Source organism: Peromyscus maniculatus, chromosome 11 (assembly GCF_049852395.1).
Source record: "Peromyscus maniculatus bairdii isolate BWxNUB_F1_BW_parent chromosome 11, HU_Pman_BW_mat_3.1, whole genome shotgun sequence".
NCBI lineage: Eukaryota > Metazoa > Chordata > Mammalia > Rodentia > Cricetidae > Peromyscus > Peromyscus maniculatus.
Genome location: NC_134862.1, coordinates 96,565,238 through 96,590,898, shown reverse-complemented (window position 1 = coordinate 96,590,898; position 25,661 = coordinate 96,565,238). Strand labels below are relative to the sequence as shown.

The 25,661-nt window shown below is 41.8% G+C and overlaps 1 protein-coding gene across 23 annotated transcripts in view; it reads right to left on the bottom strand.

Moving 5' to 3' along the window:
• Esrrg (estrogen related receptor gamma) overlaps nucleotides 1-25,661 on the bottom strand; it is a 630,688-nt gene that overhangs the window by 487,262 nt on the left and 117,765 nt on the right. For 3 of the 23 annotated variants that reach the window (XM_076548162.1, XM_076548175.1, XM_076548171.1), the window contains exon 3: nucleotides 9,451-9,575. The exons of the other annotated variants lie outside the window; for them this stretch is intronic. The gene's annotated coding sequence lies outside the window, so the exon portion shown is untranslated. The remainder of the gene's footprint in view (nucleotides 1-9,450; nucleotides 9,576-25,661) is intronic. 23 annotated transcript variants of the gene reach the window in all.

Here is a 25,661-nt window from a genome sequence, read left to right as displayed (position 1 = left end):
ACGTGGCCCTTTAAACCAGCTTTCTTGTAGCAGCATTGCCCCCTCCCTGATACTCAATGCAGTGACTGATTTGTGGAATATGCTTAGCATGTATTCTGCTATTCAAAGAATTGATACCATGCATGATAGCACTGATTTTTTCCTTTTTGATCATTTTCTGATATATCTCAAGTACTTATTTCATCTTTTTCAAAAGCAGGTATTGAAGATGCATCTGGACTAAAAATTTTGTTGTTCAAGTTTGTATTTTACCAAAATATGAATGTAAGAACCTGCATTTTTGATGCATAAAAATATATGTATATAAATAAAATAAATTTGCTTCCCCCAAGTGAGTGATAGCCAATGATAGAACTGATTTTTTTTTTTGCAATGTGCACTAATATATCATAAATTTTTTTTAAGATGATACCAAAAGGGCCCTGCCTGCTAACTGGGTTTCCTATATAAAGGAAAGACTTATCTCCCAAAGGTAAAAAAGTCTCAAATGGATCTCTCCTCCCTATGGTAAAATATCCACATATCTCGCCACCCTGGTCAGGGTACAACCTTGCTGTGGGCATGGAAGATGACACATCAGATCTAAATACAGGGCCACGGTGAGGCTGGCGGAGGGCTGAAGAGGTGATAAGGGGGAAGGTAGGTGGAGGCCGCCATGCTATAAATAACCAAAGAACATGAGTGCATCCAGAAGCTCCCATGTGGAGGACTCAGTAGAATCTCACACTTTGTTTCAAAAAAACAAAAGAAGCCAGCGCTACATCCAGATCCCTGGGAATCCCTGGCAAGAACAGACTCTTCTCTCTACATCTTTTTTTTTTTCTGCAGAACTGAGAGCTTAGATTATTTTAATGTCTTCCCATCCCCAAACCGCTCGCATATTTGTGAGGGAATGGGCTGCCATGTCACTGGTTTGACTTTCACGTGAAGAAGGACCCGGAACACTGAAGGCTGATTTGGGGAAGACTTTAACAAGCAATGTGCATCTTTCACTCCTAAGTATTTGTTTCTCTGATCGCCAAATCGGATGCTTTTTACAATGTCTTCACAGAAACAAACATCTGTTTTGAGGATGAAACCTGATAAATTTAACCGTTCCTATAATGGGAAAGTGCTGACTAGAGGGGTGTTTCAGAAGACTCTGTGCAGTGAGGCTGGCCCAGGTGTCTATAAAAGAAAATCTGTTCAGGAAAGCATGGCTGAAAATCTCTGGAAAGTCTCCCCTGAACTAAATCTTCTAAGATACCTGCTATAGAAGAGAGTCTGATACTGAGTCCATTAGAGAACTATTTGCATAACCCAGGCCATCCACAGATACTTCATAACTAATATGCAATCCTGTCCAATTGAATGGGGTCTGTATGCATGTGGATCTGTGGAGTCCCAGGAGAAGCTGGGGTACATAAAGCAGTGAATGAGTCCCATTAATACTTGTAGGTAGCTTTTTCATCTGTGACATCAATGACATTTTTATATGCATATTTCTGGATATTCTTTATTAAACAATAAACTCAAGAATAATTCCATACAAATCACTAGTGTGTGTAACTATTTTTTCTCATTATCACAATGGCTTCTTTTCAGGTAAAAGTGGGTCTCTCAGAGTCAAGATGGAGTTTGCCCATGTGGAAACACCCTCACAGCAGGTTCAAATCCCCAAACTACTTTTTACAAAAATTCATCTTACTGATGGTTATAGAGTCCATTAGAAGTCTCAGCTTCCAAAGATATTGACATATGTCAGAGGCTGGCAGAGCAGGCAGCCTCTGATACTTACCAGGATCCTTTTGACTGTTGGGACATTCTATTTGAACAGCTTGCTAAACCATCTAGATCTCCCAAATGCAAAAGGTAAAAAGAGAAACAAGGTGGAGCTTTAACCAGCAAATGTACTTCCCTGCAAAGAACTTCCACACACTTGAAAAGGCTAGTCAAAGGCCCTCTGGATACGGAATATGGGTGTTTGGCTCAAACTGTTTGGGGAGCATCCAGGCAGGGGGATCGGAATCTGTCCCTGGTCTACGGGCAGGCTTCTAGGAATCCAGTGCCTTGTGGTGTGAAGCCTTGCACAGCCTTGGTGCAGTAGGAAGGGGCTTGGACCTACCTAGGGTCAGTGTGCTGGGCTCTGCTGACGCCCCATGGGAGACCTCAATTGGGGGGATGTGGGGATGCGGGGTGGCTTGGGAAAGAGGGCTAGGGGGTGGGAGGAAGGAAGAGGGGGGATTTGTGGATAGTATGTGGAGTGAGTAGAAAATTTCTTAATAAAGAAAAATGAAAAAAAAAAAGAAAAGGCTGGTCAATAAGACTCAGAAATATGAGAAAAGTGCCACTTTTAGACCAGGCCACAGTAAGATGCTTTCTTTAACTAGTTCAAAGTAAAGTTGTTCCTCTGATGACAAAAATCCCTGTCGGTGGCTTCATATCTCCCTATGGTAGACCAATTTCCCCATTCCTGTATCTTCTATATACATGGTAGGGTTATCATTTTGAAATAACAATCTTTCCATAGTGTGTAATGGGATAATATTCAACTACTCTATATTGTAGAAAGTACAGCAGCCGAGTCTTATGTTGAAGCCGTTTGTCTGGTATTGTTCATCAACTACCACGACCTTATCATTTACAAGGACACTTGGGATAGCTGGTAACAAAGCTCTCAGAGGACAAAGGCACTCAAATCTTTGAGTTGATCTAGCAGAACTGGGTTGGATAAGGAAGCAGCCAAGGAATGGGAAGTAAAAGACTAAGCAAGATGCAGCCAATACACACTAGGGTTGAGAGTTCGAACCCTTACCTCTCAGACAGTGAGGTACATAGGGAAAGCTGCATGTTAGCTTCCAAAACCAATGCTACAGGGAAAGGTAAGCTGACCCTAAAGCCAAGGATCTCTAAACTCCAAGTTTCCTCACCATAGAATTCCCTCTACAGTCTACATATGGTTGTGTATCTTGATGGCATTTCCTAAAGCAATAAATACATTTTAACTACAATTGATTTCTGAATTCTCCTCCGTATTTCCTCTGGCTTAGATGACCTAGGTGTGACTGTAAACATTCTTGGAATTTGGCTGAAGGAAAGTTGTATTGCTAATATATTTAATTTTGGTTTAATAGTTTATATTTGCATGGATCATAAACACTTCCATGTAGAACAAATTATTATTTATGGTTCCCATGGACTAATATTAATTTACAGGAATGTTCCTCTCCGTTCAACACCTCTCCACAAAAGTGAAGAACACAGGCCCAGCAATAAAGCAGAGATCCACTCCGGAGCTTGGGAGACTGAACTTTGAACATACATCACTATGAAAACGAAAGAAGGTTTCAAATGTACTAAGCCATCTCAAAAACAAAACAACATCTCCTCTCATAGCTCATCCATGTAAGAAGTTTGATAGGGTTTTCTGAAAATGTTGACAATAATTCCAAAAATGTATTTAGCACTTCCAATCATTATTAGTGTAACTGAAGAAGCCTTTTAAAACTAGTGATAATAGTTTTTTAAAAATCTAATCAACGTAGTAGAGGAAAGACTAAATTATCTCTCTATTCTTCATACAAAATGGGATCACAAAATCATGGCTGGTGTATGAAGAGGCAATCAAGGAGCGCGTAGCCAAAAAAAAAAGAGAAATATTTTAAGGAAGACTATCCAACAGCTAATTAGAATTTTGTTTTTCTGACTTTTTAAGTGTGGTATTTGTAAGCTTTGTTAAATTAAAATTTTTGTTGTGATTTTCTTTGCTATTCTGAACAAATACATTTACTTTTACTTGTGTGCCAATTTTGCGGTTTTAATTTTGTATTCTCTCTCATAGAGCTAAAGAGAGAGGTACAGATCTATGTGCTGCTTGGTTTAGGAAACTGGCCACACAAAGACGGGTGATTCTCCAGGGAGAGAACTGTCATGACTGCTGACTCCTCCTGCTTCTTGCCCTGCTTGGAAATGCCTTTCTAATACTGAACATTAATTTAACATCTGACCCCTCTCTCTAGTACAAAAGGTGACCATTGCCATCCTACTTAATACTCTGAGGGTTTCCTTTTAGCTTCACACTAAGGACTTGCAATGGAGTCTGGGTCAAAGGTTTGCTGGGGGTTCCCATCTCCTACCATTTGTACCCCATGAGCTTAAGTCTGGGATTGTTAACACCCTTGACAGAGCAGGGGTTCTCACTTCCCATTTGTTTCTCTAGTGCAGAGGAGGCTGCCATCATCTGCAACTTGGGCTCATTCTCTATCTACTGTGATGGTAAAATGGTGCCAGGGAATCTATCCCCTACTGTAGTCAGACCCAATGGGTGACTAAAGAAAAACAGTGAAATGTATTCCATCTCCGTCCATGTTTGGTGGGGTCACTCTGACCTTACAGAAATTCCCAGTCGCACACCACTATGCAGAGACGACTTGTGAATACCTTCTACTCCCGCTTCTCTGTTAAATTTCCCTTCTACTGACATGACCTCTCCATATACAACTTGGCTGAGAAACTTTGTCCTGGGGTCTGTTTCTATGGGAACTCAAACCAAATGCTAGGAGAACAGAGCCTCATCATAAAAAAAAAAAAAAAAAAAAAAATACAAATATGTGAGTTTGAGGCCAGCCTGGGCTACCAAGTGAGTCCCAGGAAAGGCGCAAAGCTACACAGAGAAACCCTGTCTCAAAAAAACAAAACAAAACAAAACAAAAAATACAAATAAAATTTAAAAAATGGAAAATAAAGAAAAGAGAAAGAAGTGCATAATTACTATTTTTTGTTGTAGTTTTGCTCACTTGTTTCTCTATTTTCCAGTTTCCTTAAATAAGAGATATGAAAAAAATAAAAGCTCTCATTGGGATTTAGTCCTGTAAGATCACAGTAGTGAATTTCTGAATTGAGTGTTCATCTTTCATCTTACTCTGCTTCTGTCCCTCATTGCTCATACTAATGAGATCCTTTATTGTTCACTTCTTGTGTTTGAAAAGAGATGTACTTTTAATCATGTATGTGTATCTGTGTGTATATGCACATGGGTGCAGGTGCCAGTCAAAGCCAGCAGAGGGCACCAGATCTTCTGGAGATGGAGCTACAGGTGGTTGTGGGCCACTTGGCGTCATTGCTGAGCATCAAACTCGGGATCACTGCAAGAGCAGTGCTCACTCTCACTTGCTGAGCCACTTCATCTACCCAGGCCTCACTTACTGTGACTTTCCATGCTCAGGGTACAATTCTGTGGGTGAACACAGGGCCTTGTTACAAACTCTCTGCCTCCTTTTTGCTGCCTATTTCATGTGGTTCCTCCTTTAGTGTTGCTGTGCACCTGATGCCCTTGGTCCTGGGATGATTCTAAGTTTCTGTCTGTCTGTCTGAGAACAGTGGGCTCTGCATCACTGGCTAAGTCACTCTGTCCTTGAACTCTCTGGTTTTGGTAAATAGCAGTTACAGCTTTCCCTGCCTTTGATTCTGGTCCTGTCCAGTGTTATTTTGGTTGTTTTCCTAGACAAATCTGTGCATTTGGGAAAGCAGCATTGGATACGTCTGGGGCTGCCTTCTGCTCTAGTACCTGTAATTTACCACATCCTGAGGAACAGGTTCCACTATGAATAATTATTCCAGTAAAACTGAATGAAAAAATAATGTGAATCAAGGGCAGAAAAAAACAAAGAACTGGTGGTGGTTTAGATGAGAAATGTCCCCCAAAGGCTTATGCTTTGAACACTTGTTCCCCCCAGGTGGCTGGTTAAGAGAGTTCTGAAACCTTTAGGAGATGCAGCTTCACTAGAGGAAGTACGCCACTGGAGGAGGGCTTGGAGGGTACGTGGCTTTATCATACATCCTTTTCGCCCTCTCTCTCTGCTTCCTGTGTGATCAGCCATGTTCCAGCCTGCAGGCCATGCCTTGCCTGCCGTTATGGACTCTAGTCCTCTGGAACACTAAACCAAGATAAAACATTTCTTCTGTAAATTGCTTTTAATCATGGTATTTCATCAGAACCACAGAAACGTGACTAATGCAACCCTTGTACATCTGCAAAACGTCTCAAGTTACCATTTCCTCTTGAATGGATAAGAGTTCATCACAGTTAATTGCCATTGGATAGAACTGCAGCAAATATTCTTCCAGTACAAGTATAGGTGCTTTGATAGATTTTTTTTAATGAAATTTCTCATCTAAGAATTAGAGTATTGTTCATTTCACACAGGTCAAAACTAAAAATGAGATAATTAGTTAGGTAATTCAAAAGAAAGATTCATCCAATGTACGGCTTTGACTGTTAAAATGAACAATTAATAAGTAAAAACATAGTTTGTAGGGCACCACTAACTAAACAGAAACCCAACTCAAAGCTTCGACGGCATTGAAGTTAGAACAAAACATTTCTCCAATTGTGTGTTCACACACGCCTATGTCCACTTGCTGATCCATGGCTCACACCCCCTTCATGTGCACCCAGTTTCCATAGATTTCTGCCTGAGCCCCTGAAGCAGATTGTTGACAAGTCATTACCCACATGAAAAGGGTTCTGTTAGGTTCTCTACCATCAAACACTGAAAATTTTCCTGACTTAAAAAAAATAGTCTTTCAGTTAGATGGTCCACAGTACATTAAGAAATTCTTTGTTAAACTCAGGAATCAATGGGTCTTAAAATTAGGTGAACTTGAACTGGGCATTTGACTTTGGAGGAGAGTGCTTGCCTAGCATGCACAAAGCCATGGGTTTAATCTGTCACCCCATAAACAAGCTGTGGTAGTGCATGCCTGTGATCATAGCACACAAGAGATGAAAATGTGAGGGTAAGGAATTTAAAATCACCTTCACCTACACATGTATTTTAAGGTCAGAATGGGCTACAACATAAAATTATGTGAACTCATAATGGAATGTCATTAGATATTTTCCATACTTTCAGGCCTAACCTTCCAGACATTGCCTGTGTTGTCACCAAAGGGTGTGTGTAACCCAAAGGGTGACATGGACAGGAAACAGAATCAAAGCGGATGCGTCGCAAGTCCTGAAGACTATCCAGTGTCAACTCCCCAACTCCTACAATACAAGGTTCTTGTAATTAGGAACAATGGATCCTATTGTAAAGTGGAATAACAGTACCTGTCATTCAAATTATAAAAATAAATAGGCAAGAAAAACACTTTACAAGCCACCCTTGAAAAAGGCTTGTTAGCCTCGCCATAATGTTCCTTTAACATCTGAAACAACACTGCATTTGTATAACAGACCTTGCACAAAACACTCATTCCTCCTGCATTTCTTTGGGCCCTACAAAGCATATCAGCCACACCATCCATAAACAGAGAAGAGCTGCATGGATTTCCCATGATTCTGTCTCTAGAAAGGCTCCCCAGAATCCCAAGAGCCTGTTGCCACTGCTGGTCATTACCCTCCATCATTATCAAAGCTCAAGAATTTAGCAAAGATTCATGCCCCCACCTCTCCCTCCTTCAGATACAACACTGGGTAGACAAAGATGAACATAATAATGTCTGCATCCATGAGGCTTTCCCCATGCATTTGGGGAAAACAACCCCAAGTTGTTTAAGTGTGAGTGTAATTTGTGTGTGTGTGTGTGTGTGTGTGTGTGTGTGTGTGTGTGTGTGTGTGTGTACTAGAGAAGCTTACATAGAAAAGAAAGGTGAAATACTTCTGAAGACTAAGGGGCAAAGGATGATGGGAGATTGCATAAAGCATGGCTATGTGGAAGAAATTCAGAGTAAGCCAGTAAGCAAGTATTTTATCTGATGCCACTGTACAGTTTGCTGCAAATAGCAACTAGTGTCTAAAAGGTAATTCCCGGGTGTGTTTTGCTTGTGGTACTTAATTAACCCCTACTTGTGTCTCAAGAAGAAAACCCATTGCCCAAGTTGCACGCCATCCCATCCTCATTACATGTCTTGTCTCTGAGGTTTGTCTCTAACTTTTCCCAGCATGCCAGGGGATGCCATGCTGCTTACAAATGCCAAAAAATAACAGAGAGCTGCTGAGTGGACTTGGAGTCCCATGGAGTCTGGGTTCTTTCAGATGAAATGAATCAGCTGGACCAGTGTGGCCTCAAACAGGATGGGAATGGGGGCTTCACTTTGGCCAGGCATCCAAACCGCATGCAGTACTTACGCTTCCAGGCTGTCAGGCTTTGCGACTCTCCTTTAGTGATATTTAACTACTCATGACATGAGATTCTGAAAGCTTTTTCAAAGTCTTATTCACTAATGGAAAAGCCTCTTACATATTTTATAAAACTAAACAAACATCAAAGTTAACACTTGAGTGCAACTTGTTTTTCTAAACTCTCAGAGCCTTGTCAGCATATAAATCCCTCCTGATGGTTCTATTAAAACCAATAGTAGGAGAGTCATAAGTTATTATGGGGAGAGAGCACAAGCTCCCTGAAGGCCAAGACTCTAGTTTATGTCTTTGTTCCCAGGTACCCAGAATACTGCCTGACACAAAGTCAATGCGCATGGATGTTTACTTAATTGTATTGATGGGGGACAGGGATCTGTAAGATATTCGTCTTATGAAGCATTGAACTTATTCTGATTTTCCTTGAAACATTATTAGCTCACCCCAGAATTAAACTGCAAATGAAAATAAAAGTCTTTTGTATATGCAGACATAGAATTCAAGTATGAATATGTCCTAAACCAAAACCCCTATACTTTACAGATGACACAGACTGTGTACACAGAGGACCCAGAGTGGGGTTCATCAGTTGCCACTGTGAGCCATTCAGCTGGTAACTGAATTCAAGTTACCACAGCCCTCCCTTTTAGTCACACGCCACAGCAAACAGGTTTCCCTCATCACGACATCTAAATGTCGCCTCTGTTTACTCTCTTTCAGCCCTCACCCTGCCTTTCATCACCCACTGAGGTTCCGTTTGTTTGCCCAGTGTTTTATGAGATGCCACTACCAAACAGAATGTAAGTTCCGTGAAAGTGGGGACCCAATCCCAATACTAAGCCCGGGATCTTCAGCAATAAGTAAAAACTCAATTAGTAGTTGATGGATGAATGCTTTGACTCGTCCCTTTAAAACATATCTGCAAATGAGACGGTTCCAGAAAACTGGACCCAGATTTCTCTAAATCTCATTCTCTTCCTGGTATCCCACGCTGACATCCCCACATAGTAAATAAACAAAGAGTGAGGGAAAGCCATCACCTCCCTACCGGCTCCCTCCTTCTGCTCCCTTATCTGGTAGGCACCAAGACGCCAGTTCTAGCTGCCCTTGCCCATTCCTAGGGGAGCACAGGGAGCAGAACCCACACGTATTCATCACATGCCACGCTCCTTCTAGCGAACCTGCCTGCAAGAAGGAAAGTTCTGTTAGTTGCAGTATGGGAATGGAGACAGACAGATGCAAGAGCCATCTGAGTCACCTGAAGTAGCCCTGCAGTACGGACCCACAAAGGCACCGAGCAGAATCAGAGGAGTGGTTCTCTTTTAACTCACCGGGAGAGGAGGAGGGCAGATCCAAGGTTACCGTTTCCCTGTACTGCAGCCTTGCCCATTTATATCCAGGACCCTCCACCTCCGAGGCACCCTGTTGAATGAGTCACTCCTGGCTACATTTGTGCCTCAAAAAAAAATATTGGGTAGAGATTGCGCTCACTCTGGCTCCCGTTCCACGATGATCTCACCCCAACTCCTGGTCCATAATGATGAGTTTCTATTGGAATTATGATCTGCAGCTCATTTTCAGTTTCTTCCTCTAGAAAAACCAACTTTTATCTGCCTCATATGTTAAAATTTCATCTCCAGGTAAATATCACTTTTCCCTCAATATATTTTTATTTCATGAGTATGATGGATGAAAACGGGAGCCGCTGTTTTAATTACTCCATAAAATGAATCATTTCATTCATTCATATTTTACTCCTTACAGAGGTTCTTTTTAGAAAAAAAAGTGTGTAGTGCATTTCTGAGTTTTTAATGTGAGTATATCTATTTAACCATAGCTTTGCTGGCTACATTGCCCATAGTAGGTTACTTAAAACATCCATTTTGTTTTATTTTTTTCCCTTTTGAGAATGGAAGGGTAAGAGTGTTTCATGCAGCTCAGGTTGATCTCAAACTATGGAGCCAAGACTAGTTTTTAATCCCTGATCCTCCTGCCTCTGCCTCCCAAATGCTGTAATTACAGGCATGTACAATCACACCCAGGTTAACACAAATGCTTACAGAAGATTATGCATCTCAGGAGACTGGTAATGGGTTATGAATTGACTCACTTTGAAGTTATCAGTTCAAATTCAGTTTAGATTGTAACAACCAAAACAAATCATTACCCCTGCACTATTTGGCTTGCTTTTGTCAAAAAATGAGTTAGTAGCTATTCTCCAGTTCCTAGTTATCCATTTCACAAATACCACAACATCTCAGAGGTAGTAAGGAGGGTCTCTGCAGTGATAGAGGACCTGGAAGAAGTATTGTTTACATATACACACAGAGCACAGAACAACTATTATGACTAAACTTATTCACAAAGAACATTAAGAAGTAACTGTATACACACACATACATATTTATATGTGTGTGTATACACACACACACACACACACACACACACACACACACATATATGTATGTATGTTCATGTGGAACAAGTGTACTTGTGGCCATGTGTACGTGTGTGTGGAGCTGAAAGGACAACCTCATGTGACATGACTCAGTTGCTGCCTGTCTTGTCTTGTGAGACAGGTTTCACTGGCGAGTCTTACCAAGCCAGCTCAGTTGGCTGGTTAGTGAGCCCCAGGGATCCACCTATCTCAGCCTTCCTGGCACTAGAGTTAAAAGCCAGCATCTCCACACCATTGCTGTTCCTGACATGGATTCTCAGGTTTTACTTTTTGGTCTTTACGCTTGCATGGCAAGCACTTCCCTGGCTATCACCTCAGCCCTAGGAAATGGATCTTAACCTTCTATCCAACAAACCTCAGTTCAGCTCAAACTGTTCAATTGTCCTGGTGTGTGTCTGGAACCGCCTGTGGTCTTTTGCAGAATTTCTGCACAGCTGCACAGAATTCCACAGACCTACCTAGCTGTCCACTGTGATGAAACGGAAGACAGCACTGGCCTTCAGGGATGTCGATCCGGAAGCTTTTAGGAGCACTAGCCTGCACTTACAGATCAAAGACAAGTGAGATGACTCCTCAGAAGAAGTGCCCTTCCTTAGAAGCCAGGAGACTCAATGCTGTGCTCAGTCCATCCCTCCTTCCTTAGAAGCTAGGAGACCCATGCCATGTTTGGCCCACCCCCTCCTTCCTTATTTGCATCCAGCACAGCATCACGGTCCTTCCCTCCATTCTCTTCGTATTATGCGTATCCCCCCCAATACTGACTCCAGGAGGACAACTACCACTGCTTCCTTCTGCTCCCCTGCCAACCTCCTGACTGTGTTCCTACTTGTGAATTTACCCCTCTCCAGGGTATTACCAAAGTATCTCCCCAAAATGTCACTGTCCTGGTTCAAGCCTCCCAGCAGACCCTCTTGCCCTTCAGGACAAGGTCCACACTCCTTAGCAGAACCAATCCGATCCTATGATCCACAGCTCTGGCTTCTTCCCTCTCTTGCTGGAAAGCACACACTTCCACAGCAAGTCATGGGGTGTCGAGATCTTTTGTCAAGGGCTATATACGGAGCCTTTCAAGTTCTATGTTGGGTATTGCACTCATGCCCTGTCTTTCCATTCCCCACACTGCAGCGATATTATCTTCTTCAAGTAGGAGCTGAGTCTCATTCACTTGCAAGCTCCAAATCACTAACAAGGTATCTAGACCCTAACAACATGAGAAAATAAAAGAGGTCAGAATTTTAAGCCAAGATTCCAAGGATGGGACACTGAGAGAAATTAAGCCTTGGCCTTTCCAGAGGGCTTTTATTTACAAAATAGCAAAATGGGAGTTTATTCCTTGCTAGAGAGTTCCGGGAATAACCGTCTGAAAACAGATGGACTGGATTCGTGGTTGCTAGAAACAAACCCTGGGTATGGTTGGAAAATGAGAGCTGGGATGGTTTCTTCCTTCACTCTGTGTCTCTCCTTCAGAGTTGACAAAGAGGGGAAAGAAGGAAGAGTAGAGAAGAGGTGAGAAAAGGAAGGAGGTGCATTGCAGAAGGGGCCACATGAGCAGAAAGGGCACCATGCACAGAAGGGGCACCATGCGCAGAAGGGACACCGTGCACAGAAGGGGCACCATGCGCAGAAGGGACACCGTGCACAGAAGGGGCACCATGCGCAGAAGGGGCCGCATGCACAGAAGGGGCTGAATGTGTATAAGGGGCACCATGTGCAGAAGGGGCCGCATGCACAGAAGGGGCTGCATGTGTATAAGGGGCCGCATGCGCAGAAGGGGAAAGAGCTTGCCTTTGACCCCCAGAACCCTCATGTAATATGTTAGGAATGGTGGTAGTCCCAGCACTGTGGAAACAGAGACAGGAGGATCTTTGTGGCTCACTGGTCAGCCATCATGGCCTACTTGGGGAGTTCTAAATGAGTGAGATACCTTGCCTCCAAAGAAAAGAAAAGAAAAAAGGTGGACAGCACTTGAGCAATGAATGACACCTAAGATTGTCATGTACAACAGGTGGGCACGCGCACGTGCGCACACACACACACACACACACACACACACACACACACACACACACACACGGAGAGACAGACAGACAGACAGAGACGGAATAACCCTAGTGCTGATCCCATTTATTCATTCTCCCTACAATTGCTAGCCCTCTCAATGGGCCAGAAATATTTTTAGCTATCCAAACCCGACTCGACGATCACCATCCACTTCCCTAAGATGATGGCAGAAGAGTATTAAATCTCTTTCTCAAATGAGAAACAATCTTTTACTTTACATTACACTCGCTACATAATCTGGGGAAAAAATAGAATGATAAGTAATAGTATGGCTTGGCCAAAAGCCACAGGAAACAGGGGCTTTTTTTTTTTTATCAATAAAATTGGATGACATTATGACATGTGCCCATTTAGAATGGAGCTGCAAATCATAAAAATGCCAAAAATGTGGAGAAGAAAAAAACATTAAAGGCGCTAACAGTAGAATATTAAAGACAGGCATAATTAAAGACAGAAAGCATAATAAATACAGGGTACTTTAAATTCTCTTTGTCATGGGGCGACACTGCAGTTTGACTCCCCATCCCATTAAAGCCGGTCTGAATTGATTCCCTTGGTATAATGAGCCCCTCTTGATAATACCAAAACACTTGGCCTCTCAAGAGCTCCTTGAGGCAGCCCTGCAGAGATGCTCCAGGCAGGGTATTCCTGCAGGAAATGGGCCTCACTTCCTTCAGCAGCCATGCACACCAGCAAGCAGGTCCATGTTTAACCTGCCTGGATGAGCAGGAGTAGGCCAAGTGTTTGCTCACTGGGGAGAGGGAGAAGGGGAGACCTTTGAGGCACATACAGCAACGACACAGACCGCAAGCTGGATGGAAATGTGTTACCATTGAATTTTGTTAGGACTTTCCTCTAATCAACACCTTTTACTAACTTGTATTCAGGCTATACATTGTAGTTCCTGCTTAATTTGAGTAAATTTGAATAAGGGTAGAATTTATGTGACTTCCAACTGAGGCCATTTTTCCTGGCTTTGTTTTTGGTTTTTGACTGTACATAAACAATGCTTAGACTAAGGACATGGGCTGTCTAAATGTATTTTCTAATCAGCAGTTTCCTCTTCCACCATACAATGCGAGAAAATTCAAGGGAGTTGAGAAGGAACCAAGAAATCCAAATTGTTTCCTGGACCTTGTGGAAACTGTAAAGGCATCCCTTTCCTTGGCTAAACAGCTTTCCTCTGAAAATCCAGCAGCAACAGCCCTCTCTTCTGCTCAGGGTCTGGGTCCCTCCCTGCTTCGGTTAAATCACTAGTGGAATTTGCATAAAGATGGCTCGGTGTTCCCAGGACTGACCCCTCCTTTCCTCTTGTGACTTCTTCACCCTGGTGACAACAGAGAAGCTAATGATGGTATCCCAAAGGTTTGTGATTTCAAGAAGAAACCAGCTAGCCTCTTAAGAATCAAAGCACTCCCTTCCAGGCACTTGTTTCTGATAATGCAAGAAAACTAAATACCTAAGGTATGAAATTAGATGCTTTATTTGCAGGACATATGAGCTGCTGTCTATGATTCTCTGGTTATAAAACTACTGTGGAAGGTTAGGATGAAGAAAACAGAAATGAACTCTTAAATGCTGACCATGGTATGCTTTTTCTTTACCCTGGCCAGTGGTCTTTGCCTATTAACACCAGCTGACTCTACTCCTTCCTTTAGAACGCTATTCTCCATCCATAAGCGTTTATCAGTCGAAACACAGGATTTTCAAATGCCGAGTGTTCTATCTAGGCATTATTGCTTGTTTTGCAACGGTAAAGCTACTTATAATATTGTCTATTGTTTTACTGCCCCTACATAACTTAGCATTTTGCTGACATTTTGTTGTTTTCATTATCAGGACTTCAAATCAGTTTTCAGTGCTTTTAGTCTGAGCAATGTGCATATTTGAATATACTTCAATTCCTGGAGATAATTAGGAATATTCCTTCACACAGCATGAAATAATCCAGATCTCATCAACTCCAAAGTGCTGGACATGAAAAAATATAAATGGATATATAATGTGTTTTGATAAGTTTATATAATTTTGAAAGACTATGATAAAATCACCTATGAACATTAAGAGAACCCGAGTGATATATAGCCTTTGAGAGCAGATGGCAGACAGGATAACCTAAGGCAGACATTCACATTTGAATGACTCATACAGCCCATGACCTTTGGGCCAGAGATATAGTAGCACTTCTGCAAACCACTGAAAGGACCACTTGTGACAGGGGCTTGGCACTTTGGACTCCTCGTGATTGGTCTGTGTTTTGTGTGATGGTTGGCTTTCACAGTCAACCTGACACAATGTCAAATCAACTAGGAACAGTCTCACTGAGAGATTATCTAGATCGGGTTAGCATTCGGGCATGTCTATGGGGCATATTTATAACTGGGTTAGAAGACCCCTATTTATAATTTGGTTAGAAGACCCAGCCTGACTGTGGGTGACACCATTCCCTAAGCTTGGCATCTTGGACCCTGTGAGAGAAAGCTGGCCGAGTACTAAGCATGTATGCATCATTTCTCTCTGCTCTTGACTGTGGATGTGCTGTGACAGCTCTTTCAAGCTCCTGCAGCTGTGATTTCATGGCAGTGATGATCTATAACCTGGTGTTGACTGAAGTAAACTTTCTCGCCCATGCTACTCAGTCTCGGGGTGTTTTATCCTAGCAACAGAAATGAAACGTGAACAGTGGAGAACGAGAATACAGCACAGGAAAGAAGGATAGGGGTCAAAGTCACATGTGATCTGTTAGGTAGCTTGCTAGATGATAAGCTTGGGGGTCATGGAAGGTGGACCCTCCCACACACACATACTCAACAGCTTATAAAAACAAGGCCATAGGACTTGATTGTGGGTCAAAAGACGAATCTGAGTTATATTTCTGTACAAAACTTACATGATTATTATCTAGCTGAGACTCTCCGATAAGGGACATAGACATACTCTTTTCCTCCCATAAAAGTTAGTACAAATGGGCCTGTCAATCACCTGGACAAGAAAATGCTACTTAGAAAATTTGCCCATTTTAGAGACTTTAAAAACAACATGAAATGTGTCAAAACTATAGAGGGCACGTGATCCCTTTGGCTATGTCCAGTCTCCCCTCTGAGAGTGATCTAACTCAGCTCTATCCCAAATTCCTCCTGTCTCCTACACACCATGCTCCATGTACTCCCTTTGAATTTTTCTAACAGAGATCACAAGGATCACCAGGAGGCCAAGGGAAGTACCAAAGCAAGATCCTGGAGACAGAACTTCTTCATTTTAGCATCCCTGGACCAGACAGGAATGCCCCGTCCCTGGGTACCTTCACAAGATAGATGACTGTTTCTTAAGGAGAGCAGGAGAGGAAGGCGTTTTCCAGGACATGGCTCACAGCTCATCAATACTAGGAGAAAGTCAACTCAGGTGCAACTGTCCTGTTGGTGGAAGAGTTTGGATGCATGTAACAATATTCATGGGGTTACACCAAGAGTCAGGAATAAAGAGCTTTTCCTGGCATGTACAAGGCCCCGAGTTCAGTCCTTGGCACCAAGAGAAAGAGATGGAGCAGGGTAATGAATGAGCTCATGAAATACATACATGTGAGATATCATGCCCACATTATCTTATCGTTACAATATATTTTCAAGTTTTTTTTTAATCTCTGTAATGATAATCTAGCAGTGGAGGCTCAGAAGTTAACTGGCCAAATTTCATCTAACAAAGTGTGAGTTTGAGAAGACAGATGAGGTCACCTGATCCCCGCACCCTGCTTTCCTTCCTAGTCCAAAGGTAAAGGTCTCATCTACCTAAAAACCCATAAAAATGTATTATATCACACAAATCTTAGATTAAAAATCTCTAGGCTTACTTATTCATCCAGCAAATAGACATGATGCTGGTATAAGAGCTTGCAGTTAAACATAATGATACATAGAGGACATAGGTGTGTGTGAACATACAATTGAAGGGATTTTATTGTTCTAATTTTAATGATGTCAAAACTTTGGGTTGAGTTTCTGTTTAGTTAGTGATACCCTACAAACTATGTTTTCACTTATTAGCTGTTCATTTTTAATGGAGACAATGCCATACATTGGATGATGCTTTCGAGTTACTAATTATCTCCTGTTTAAAATGACTTAGAATCTTGGATTGAATCTAGGACACACTGAAGAACTTTGCAGCCTCTGTGCTTCTGCCATTATAATCTGCTCAAGTGTCCTCTATCAAGTGAAGAAATTACATCATTCCCACAGGAGAGTGGTTGGCATACTTCAGATCTACTTCCCAAATGATAGTCAAGGCTAGTTTGTGGTGGGCACATCAATCTCAAGCTGCCATTATTAACAAGCAGCATAATGTGGACACATGAGTTGGACAGGTACTTCATTACATGAGGAGAAGTGGTCCCATGTCCCTTTACTTCTACCCCAGTTTATTTCCCATGTTAAATGTGTCATGTAGCTTAGTGCTCAATGCTTACTCTGATATATCAGATGGAGTCTCTGCATTCATGTCTCAAAGCTGCTGGAATAGTCACAAACTGGATGGCTTCAACAATGGAAATTTGTTTCAGTCCCAGCTATAAATCCAAAACCAAGGTGGCACAGAGTTGGATTCTCGATAGGGTTGCGAGCTAATTTGAGCTTGTGCCTGTGTCCTTGATTTGGGTGGCCTGTCAGCAATCTTTGGGATTCTCTGGTTAGTAACATTGTAGTTCCAATCTTCAGGTGACATTGTTCTTGTGTCTTTGTCCAAATTTCCCCTTCTATAAGGTGTATTAGCTACTTTCCTCGTTGCTACGATAAAAGTAACTTCAGGAAAGAAGGGCTTATTTTGCCTTGTGGGTTTAAAAGGAACAGAGTCATCACAGTGGAGAAGACAGGACAGTAGGTGCAGGTGGCGGGGGACACACTGCATGCAGAGTCAGGAAACAGAAAGCAAACAGGAAATAAGGCCAGGTTCAGAAAACTCAAAGCTTGTCCACAGTCCCCATCTGCTCGGGGCGATACTATCTGCTAAAGACACTACAACTTTCTAAGACAGTGCCACCATCTGGAGAGCAAGTGTTCAAACACACGAGCCCGTGGGGGACACTTCACATTCAAAGCACAACATAATGGCACTTGTCAGAGTAGATTAAGGGCCACGCTCATGACCTCATCTTAATGTGATTATCTACAGAGACCTACTTCCAAGTAAGGTCATATGCTGAAGTATTTGGTATTGGGACTTTGATGCTCTTAGGAAACAAATTGAGCCCAGAAGTGACATCTTCTCTACAGCATCCACAGCAATATGAACTCCAGCTGTCCACACTGGGTACATGGGGAAAACAGATGTACCATTCCCTTTCATCAGGGGCAATTCTAGTCACACACATGGAAATGAACCATTCGATGTCATATGGGATGGCAGCTCAATGAGATATATCTTGATTTAATAGAGAAATAAAAACGATATAAGGCTGTAAGCTAAGACCATCATAAAGTACATGTAGGCATCCTGGGCTTTAATGCTCCCCTGCTGCTTTTTAACTCAGAGTGAAACAATTTGCCTAATGTGGACAGGAATGGTTTGATTAATTTCTTCCTCTAAGTAATATCCACCTGGCCCCCATCATACACCTTAACAAAGGTGCTTTTCTCTTTTTTTTTTCTGTTCCTTTTTTTCTGATGGAGCTTCAAAGGTTCAGGAATGCAAAAGTACTGACTTCTGAATGAAAGGAAGGCTCCTCTGAAAGAAATCACGGTCACACTTGATCATGGTCTGCAGAGAGCCCTTTCAAACAGCACTGTCTACACCAGAGTCAAGGGGATGATTCCAGCCTGCCTTGGGCGGTAGAAGGCTGTGAGGGCCTCTCCCTACACCTTCATTAATAATTCCTTCCTTCAGTAGTATAGAGTTTGACAGAGCCTTTCAATAGTGTGGTGATGTGGACTTGATGGGAAAGGTTCGTGTTAGAAAAAAGACTTGAATTAGGAGGGAGTTAAGAAGAAGAACAGATAAAACTGTGTTTCAAGCAGAGGAAATACTGTATGTACAGACCTTTCACTATAAGCAAACCAGACAAACTCAGGGAAGAGCAGGGAGGTCAGTGTGTTTGAAGTGGAGACAGTGAGGTGAGAGAAATTTCAGAAGAGGTCCAAAGATCACTCATTCGGGTCAGAAAAGAGGAGTAGAGATCCCATAATCCTGAGCAAAAACAGAGCCCAGGACATGTTTCAACTAGCTTGTATACAGTAGGCTCTGAAGGCATCTTCATTATGTGTTTTTAAAACAATAAAAATGGGGCATTCTCAAAGAACTTCCTACAAGATTCTAAACAGAAATCAGGTCCAGCCACCTCTGCTTGCAAAGAATCAAGAACAGGAGAGTTGCACATTAGTGGAAAGACACAGTAAGAAAAGCTTGAGCAGGCATGAGGTGTAAAGCCAGGATCTACCTCCTCCTCACTGGGCTACAGTGGTGTGCCTTTGTTAGGCAGCCAAGCTCAAGGACATTCCACTCAAAATTATGTACATTCATAAATAAGAGATCCATGACCAAGAAACACGGGATCATGCAGAACATCTGGGACAACCTGTTAGATAATCTGGCATCCACAACATTGTAATTCTCCCTACATACATTGTATAGTATATTAAACTGTGATTCTAAACAGCTCTTCTGACCAATAGGATAAAAGACTTTAATAGATTTAAATCTATGACTTTATAAATCAAAATTCTTGTAAGGGGATAATATATATATATATATATATATATATATATATGATATATAAAGATGTAGGTAATGTTTTGTGTATGTATAGTGGGGGGTGGATATGTGTAAGTGAGTGAATGTGAGTACAGACATGCATGTGGACATCAGAGGACAATGCTAGGTGGCAATCAATGCCTTCCATCTTGTTTGGGATGAGGTCTCATTTTTTTTTACCACTGTATACACCAGGTTAGCTGGTCTGGGAGCTTCCAAAGAGTCTCTCTTGACTTCCTATCTTACCAGAAAAGCAGAGAGATGACAAATGGGTACTACTGCACCAGCTTTTAGAGTGGAGTCTGGGCTTTTAATTCAAGTCTTCATGCAGGCAACTATTGTGAGCACCATGCCCACTGAACCATCTCTCCAACTTAAAAGTCTCTCTTGCCTGACTCGTCAAGCTGCCTCTGTAAGCTGATCCAACAGCACCCCCATGATATTTTGACTTGTGAACCTCAGAACAGATCTTCCACGCTATCTAAACTAAAGTGACTTTACTGATGGATACTTTATCCCAACCACATTACAACTTATTTTTGGTTCAGCAATGTATAATAATTAAGGACAGAACTGGTTCATTCTTAAATCCCAGAAACTGTTGCTTAATTTATACAGCTGAGAGCTGTTTGAACTAAAACCTTTGAAGCCACAGAAGTTTGTACTTATTCTTATAAAGGGTAGAAAACTAAAACTGAACTCTATAGTCACCATAATTTGTCATTTTCAGAAGGAAATTATATGGGTGGTGCTGCCTCATGCCTTTAATCTCAGCATTGGGGAGGCAGAGGCAGGTGGATCTACAGAGAAAGTTCCAGGACAGTCAAGGCTAAAATCCTGTCTTGAAAAATCAAAAGCAAATAAAAAACAAGAAGAAATTATACATCAATGAAAAATGTAAAAAGGTAAAAGAATAACTGAATACATGTTAAGAACTTGGAAAATATAAATATCCACAAGCCTTTATTTAAGGACTGGTGATATGTTCTTCTAAGTGATTATATATATATATATATATATATATATATATATATATATATATATATATATGTGTGTGTGTGTGTGTGTGTGTGTGTATACACATATATATGATTAATAATGATGATTTAGTTGCTGTTTTTGAAAGCAGTTTTAGGTCATTGTTTCTGTTAGTTTGGGCGCTGAGTATTAAACCTAGGAACTCATTCACACCAAGTGTGTGCTCTACCACTGAGCTGCACCCCAGCAGAGTTCATTCCTCCTAAGACTATAATCCACGGAGAACATCATTTAGCCTCACAGGCTTCATGGAGTTAATGCTATCAATAATTTGGAACCGACTCAATGAACAATGGTTGGAGTTAACTAATTAGTTCTCAGAACTACTGTTAGAGTAATTTTTAACTGTTGTGACTATTTATTGTCACCAGTAATAAAGCCTAGCCTCACCACAAGAACTTGAAAAATCCTATCACCCCTTTAAAGCTTACAATTGCAATTTTAATTTTGTGTGATTTAAGCCTTTGAACAATCCATCAGGATTTTCCCTTAGATCTTTACAAGAATAGTAATGAGTTCAGAAATGACAGAGTAAAGTCACAAGATGTTCACAAGAAGAGCAAGAGGGATATTTCATCACACCATACACAAGTGCATATGTGACAACGCAGTGGCCTGTCCCACCAGCCCCAAATGTTGGGATTAGAATGAAACTTCTCAATTGTGCCTGGAAATTATGAGGGGAAAGGAGTGAGGGAAAGAAGGAGATAATTGTTTAGTTTTAGTTAAAATTTAAGATCCTTTCCCACACTGCCACATAGTTGTTAACTCAACAACCTCCTTCCAAGGGGGAGAAAGTGAAAGGACACATCTAGCCAAGGATAGTCTCAAAACCAGCTCTGAATGCTGCTATGAAGTCAAGGGATTCTCCTCTTCAGCTCAATGCCTGAGAGCCTTTCCAAGGACCACCATCAGCATCCACGTATGATGTCAATCCTGTAAACATCAGGGATGTCTCCATAAAGCTCGTGTATTTAGGCTATTTTCTAGGGTGAGGCCAACCTCTCTATGAATAACAAACAGAGCCCCCTTATTTGGATAGAGACACTCACCTCCTCCCCACTTTCAGTGTACACTACATTCAGTTTGTCAGTGGTGAATAAGATAAAAAGAATTATTTCAAGCCAGTTGTGAAAATAGGTGGGAGCAGGTAACAGACTGTGATGTGTGGAGCAAGCCAAATTGTATCCAATGGAAGTAGTATGGTATAAATACAAAATGTACCAAGAAAATCAAAGACCTCAGATCTTCTCCGGAGCATGTAATTCAACAGCAGCCTTGCTGTGCCCAAACAGGCCCTCCAGTAGATCAGGGCACTTGTACCAACTATAGCTACAGCAATCCCAAGCCAGCGCCATACACATTACAGCCATCACCCTCTGCAAACCATCACAAGGCTTCACCTTGAGGCCACAGCAACTATGGACATGACCCTTAGCAAAGCAAACAGGCTATTTGCTCAGGTTTATAGAACTGAGCTGTGAAGTAAGTGGCCCTGCCCCCAGTGACTGCTCTAGAATAGTTGCATGGAAAGATACTAATGGCAACCAAAAGCTACTTAGAAAATATCTTCAGTGTTTTGGCCCCTCTGGGCTGGTGCTGCCAGTAGCTGTGAGAACTTTCAGAGCAGAGTAAGAGAGGAGATAGACAAGCAAGGATAATGAATGAAACCCCAGGGTGCCACTGATGCCTATGACAAGCTGTCATGTGGAACTGCATCCCAACTTCTACCTCGAGAAATTTGGAAGACCTTATTTTATTAATCAGGGACAGTGGTTCTCAGTTTACCAATTAAATCCACATCTCCAAGATTTTACATTGTGATTGAGTGAAAACCAATTCTACCTCCTTCTTGGAAGAATGGGTTCCTGCATTCTTCTATAACCACTGGCTGAATAACTTTCTTCCCTCCAGAGGCAGATGCTTTCCACAGGGGTCAGAAGTCCAGAAAGCACCTTTCTAGAACTTTCTTTACAATCTTCAGTGGTCAGATTTTCTCTGCTATCTGCTGTATGCATACCTGGGAGGATTATTTTGGCATATGTTGAGGCACTTGCCTGAAAGAAGTGGAAATACATTTCCTCATGGTGAGAAACATTTTATGTCTCAACATGTTACCTTCATTTCCTTCTCTGTTATTTCATCTTGCTTCCTCATTACTAAAACGCTTCCTGCTCAAGACCACCCCACCCATCTAAATTCTACATGTGTGAGATTTTGTGCTTTCATTTCCTCTTACACTATCCATCATTTGTCTGATTCCTTTCAGGTCTGATCACAAAGAATACTTCTTGAAAACTCAGTTTTAGGGCCTGAGGAGATGCTTAGTTGGCAAAGTGCTTGCCACAGAAGTGTTCAGACCAGAATCTGAATCTGCAGCACCCACATAAAAATCTGGGAGAGATGGCATAAAGCTGTAATTCTAGCACTTGGAAGGCAGAGACTGGAGGATGCCACTGGGCAGCTAGTTCTCCTGAATGGTGAGCTGCAGGTTCAATTATAGACCTTGTTTCAAAATATAACATTGACCTTTGGCATCTGCATACACCCACATACACATGTATACAAACACAAAAACACACCTACACACTACACTACATACACATATGCAGGCATATACATATGCGTGCACACACTTGAACAATTAAAATTCAGTGTTGTACGGTCTTAGGGAATGTTCCCCATTCAGTAGACACAGCTCCTTTTCACAGGCTCAAGTCACTGTCTTTGAGACTTGAAGTGCTCAAGTCTAAGAACTTCAGAGTCCAAAAATTACCATGAGGAACTCAAATAAGGTCACTATTTTAAGCAATTGAAAAAATAAACAACAAAACTGACAGATTGTAGAAAAAGATAAAACCTCCCTTAGCTTTGTGACACTCTGCTAAGTCAGGTCAGTGTCTATTGTTAATGATACTTGGCCAGAATATTTTAGGTCCAAAAGTTGCTTAAAGAACCGTCGGTGTGCCAGACCTCTGATTCTGTGTAGCCCATGAGCAGGTTGTATAGAGTACAATTGCCGAATTTTAAACTGTTGTGATTTCCATTTAGAGTGCAAAGACCAGACCAACTATAGGGACTTTTGTGTTTATGGGACACAAAAATGAAGAGATTTCACTATAGAGGGAAACATCAGCCAATCAGAAGTGTGAGGATTATCCCAGCCAGCCCAAAATGAGCAGGGCAGATGTAGTCATTAGCACGGTTCCCATGAACAGCCATACCCTTTCACATTATTCTGATGCTCGCCTGCTCACACATGCTGTGCCTCTCCAAAGAAAGAGAGCCAATGTCGCTATCTGAAAATGTCTGTTAATCACAGTTTTGAAAAACATATTTTAGCAAAGGACAGAAACACTCACCAATGTAGCTAAAATGAGAAAGGGAGGGAGAGACAGAGAGAGAAGCAGACAGCCCCCTGAAGCCAAAACAACTCAGTGTGGGAACAGTGTCATGTTGACACATCTCTGAAGCCCAGCTGATTTGTAGTCATCACAAATGAGACGCTGTCTCTGATTACCATTGTGATTTGGGGGGTGTATTTATCCTTTGGTAGAAAGTCTGTTCAAACGACTTCTCCCATACATCCACTGCCTGTCTGGCAATGTACTCACAGTGATCCTCATAAAGAATTGAGCATTGTCAAAGGTTATCTTTCCATTCAAGCATCTTGAATTGAAGATGGACATAGATCTTCACATCACAATATACCTTTTGAAAATGGCAGTCACTGAATGACTGTCTAAAGAGGTTAAGAAATTTCAAATAGAACAGCCAAAGACCAGAGAAACAATGACCTTGGGAAATACCACTGAGCAAGACTGTGAATTGGGACAGCAGGGTTGGAAAGAAACAAGACAAAGAAGTTAGATTCTCTTAGCTCTTTATCCATCCTCAAGACAGGATAGACCTGAAAGCAGCGTTTGGCCCTTGGTAGACCAGGTATCTGTACCAAAAGGCTAACATGTTCAAGGATAGTGATCTACAGATTACAGTAAGCCATGTTTTTTAAAAAAATTAAACATACTAAGGAGCCCAAAGTTATCCACTAGATATCATCCAACTTACAGTATCATATGATAAACATTGTATGATCTGCTTACTATACAAATGTCTATATACATTCCTAGCTGCATACATATACTATAGAGAAAAATCAGGCTTCCAAACTAGATACTCATGCACTTGGGTTTTATTTGAAACCTAACAGCAGCCTCAACTGAAATGGTAATTATCTGGTGTTCAGTACATGGATTTACAGGTGGGCACTACAGAAAGGCTGGCTTTTCTCATAGTCCATCCCTGAATCATTGCCTGGCTTTGGGGAGAACAAGGTTGTGGGCATCTAGGCTGTAGGGACAGTTCATCATGGAAGGGAAGGTGGGGCAGCAGGAACAATGGACAGCAGCCACACTGCATCAACAGTCAGGACATAGAGAAGCGAATGCTGCTGCCCAGCTTGCTTCATCCTTTGTAGTCAGTCTGGAGCTCAAATCCACAGGATGGTGCTGTCCACATTCAGACTGGGCCTTCCCTCATCAGTGACACCTTTCTAAGAGCACTCCCATAAACATCTAGAGATGTGTTTCCATGGTGATTCTAAATCCCATCAAGCTGAAAATCAAGGTTAGCCATCACACTCTGGGATTAGAATGGTGCACCTCACTGTGGAACCCATATGTCTAGTGCCTCCTCTGAGTCCTTCCAGGATGCCTCTGTGCTTTGTAAGTTCCCAGTGTGGTCAGGAATTGCCTCCTCTGGTCCTAATCATGGCCATCCTTCCTTGTCTCTTCCTGAGCTCCATCTCATTTCTCTGATTATTCAGATAGCCTTCTTTTCCCCCTCTGCAGAATGACCTGATTCCTAGAAGACCTGCTGTCATTGAAACCAAGGGCATATACCCATCATGAAGTACCTGTGGCCCATACAACTGGAATTGCACCTGCTTTAAGAAAAAATATAAAAACCTCAATGGAAAATTATAAAGAAACCCTCGGAGACAATCTGTGTGAGGCAAGTGACTAGCTGTTTGAATTTCATCAGCTTCTCAGGAAATCTGCCACTGAACTCCATCATTCCAGCCGGCAGCTGTTAAAGGCTCTGGCTGGTCTTCTGAGAAGCCTATCCATTTCCACAGTACTTAAGACTTGTTTTCTTTGAAAATTTGAGAACTTAATAAATCTTAAGTGTGTTTATGCCCATAAGAGCTTGCAATCAATATCTGCTGATGTAAATAATAAAACCAAT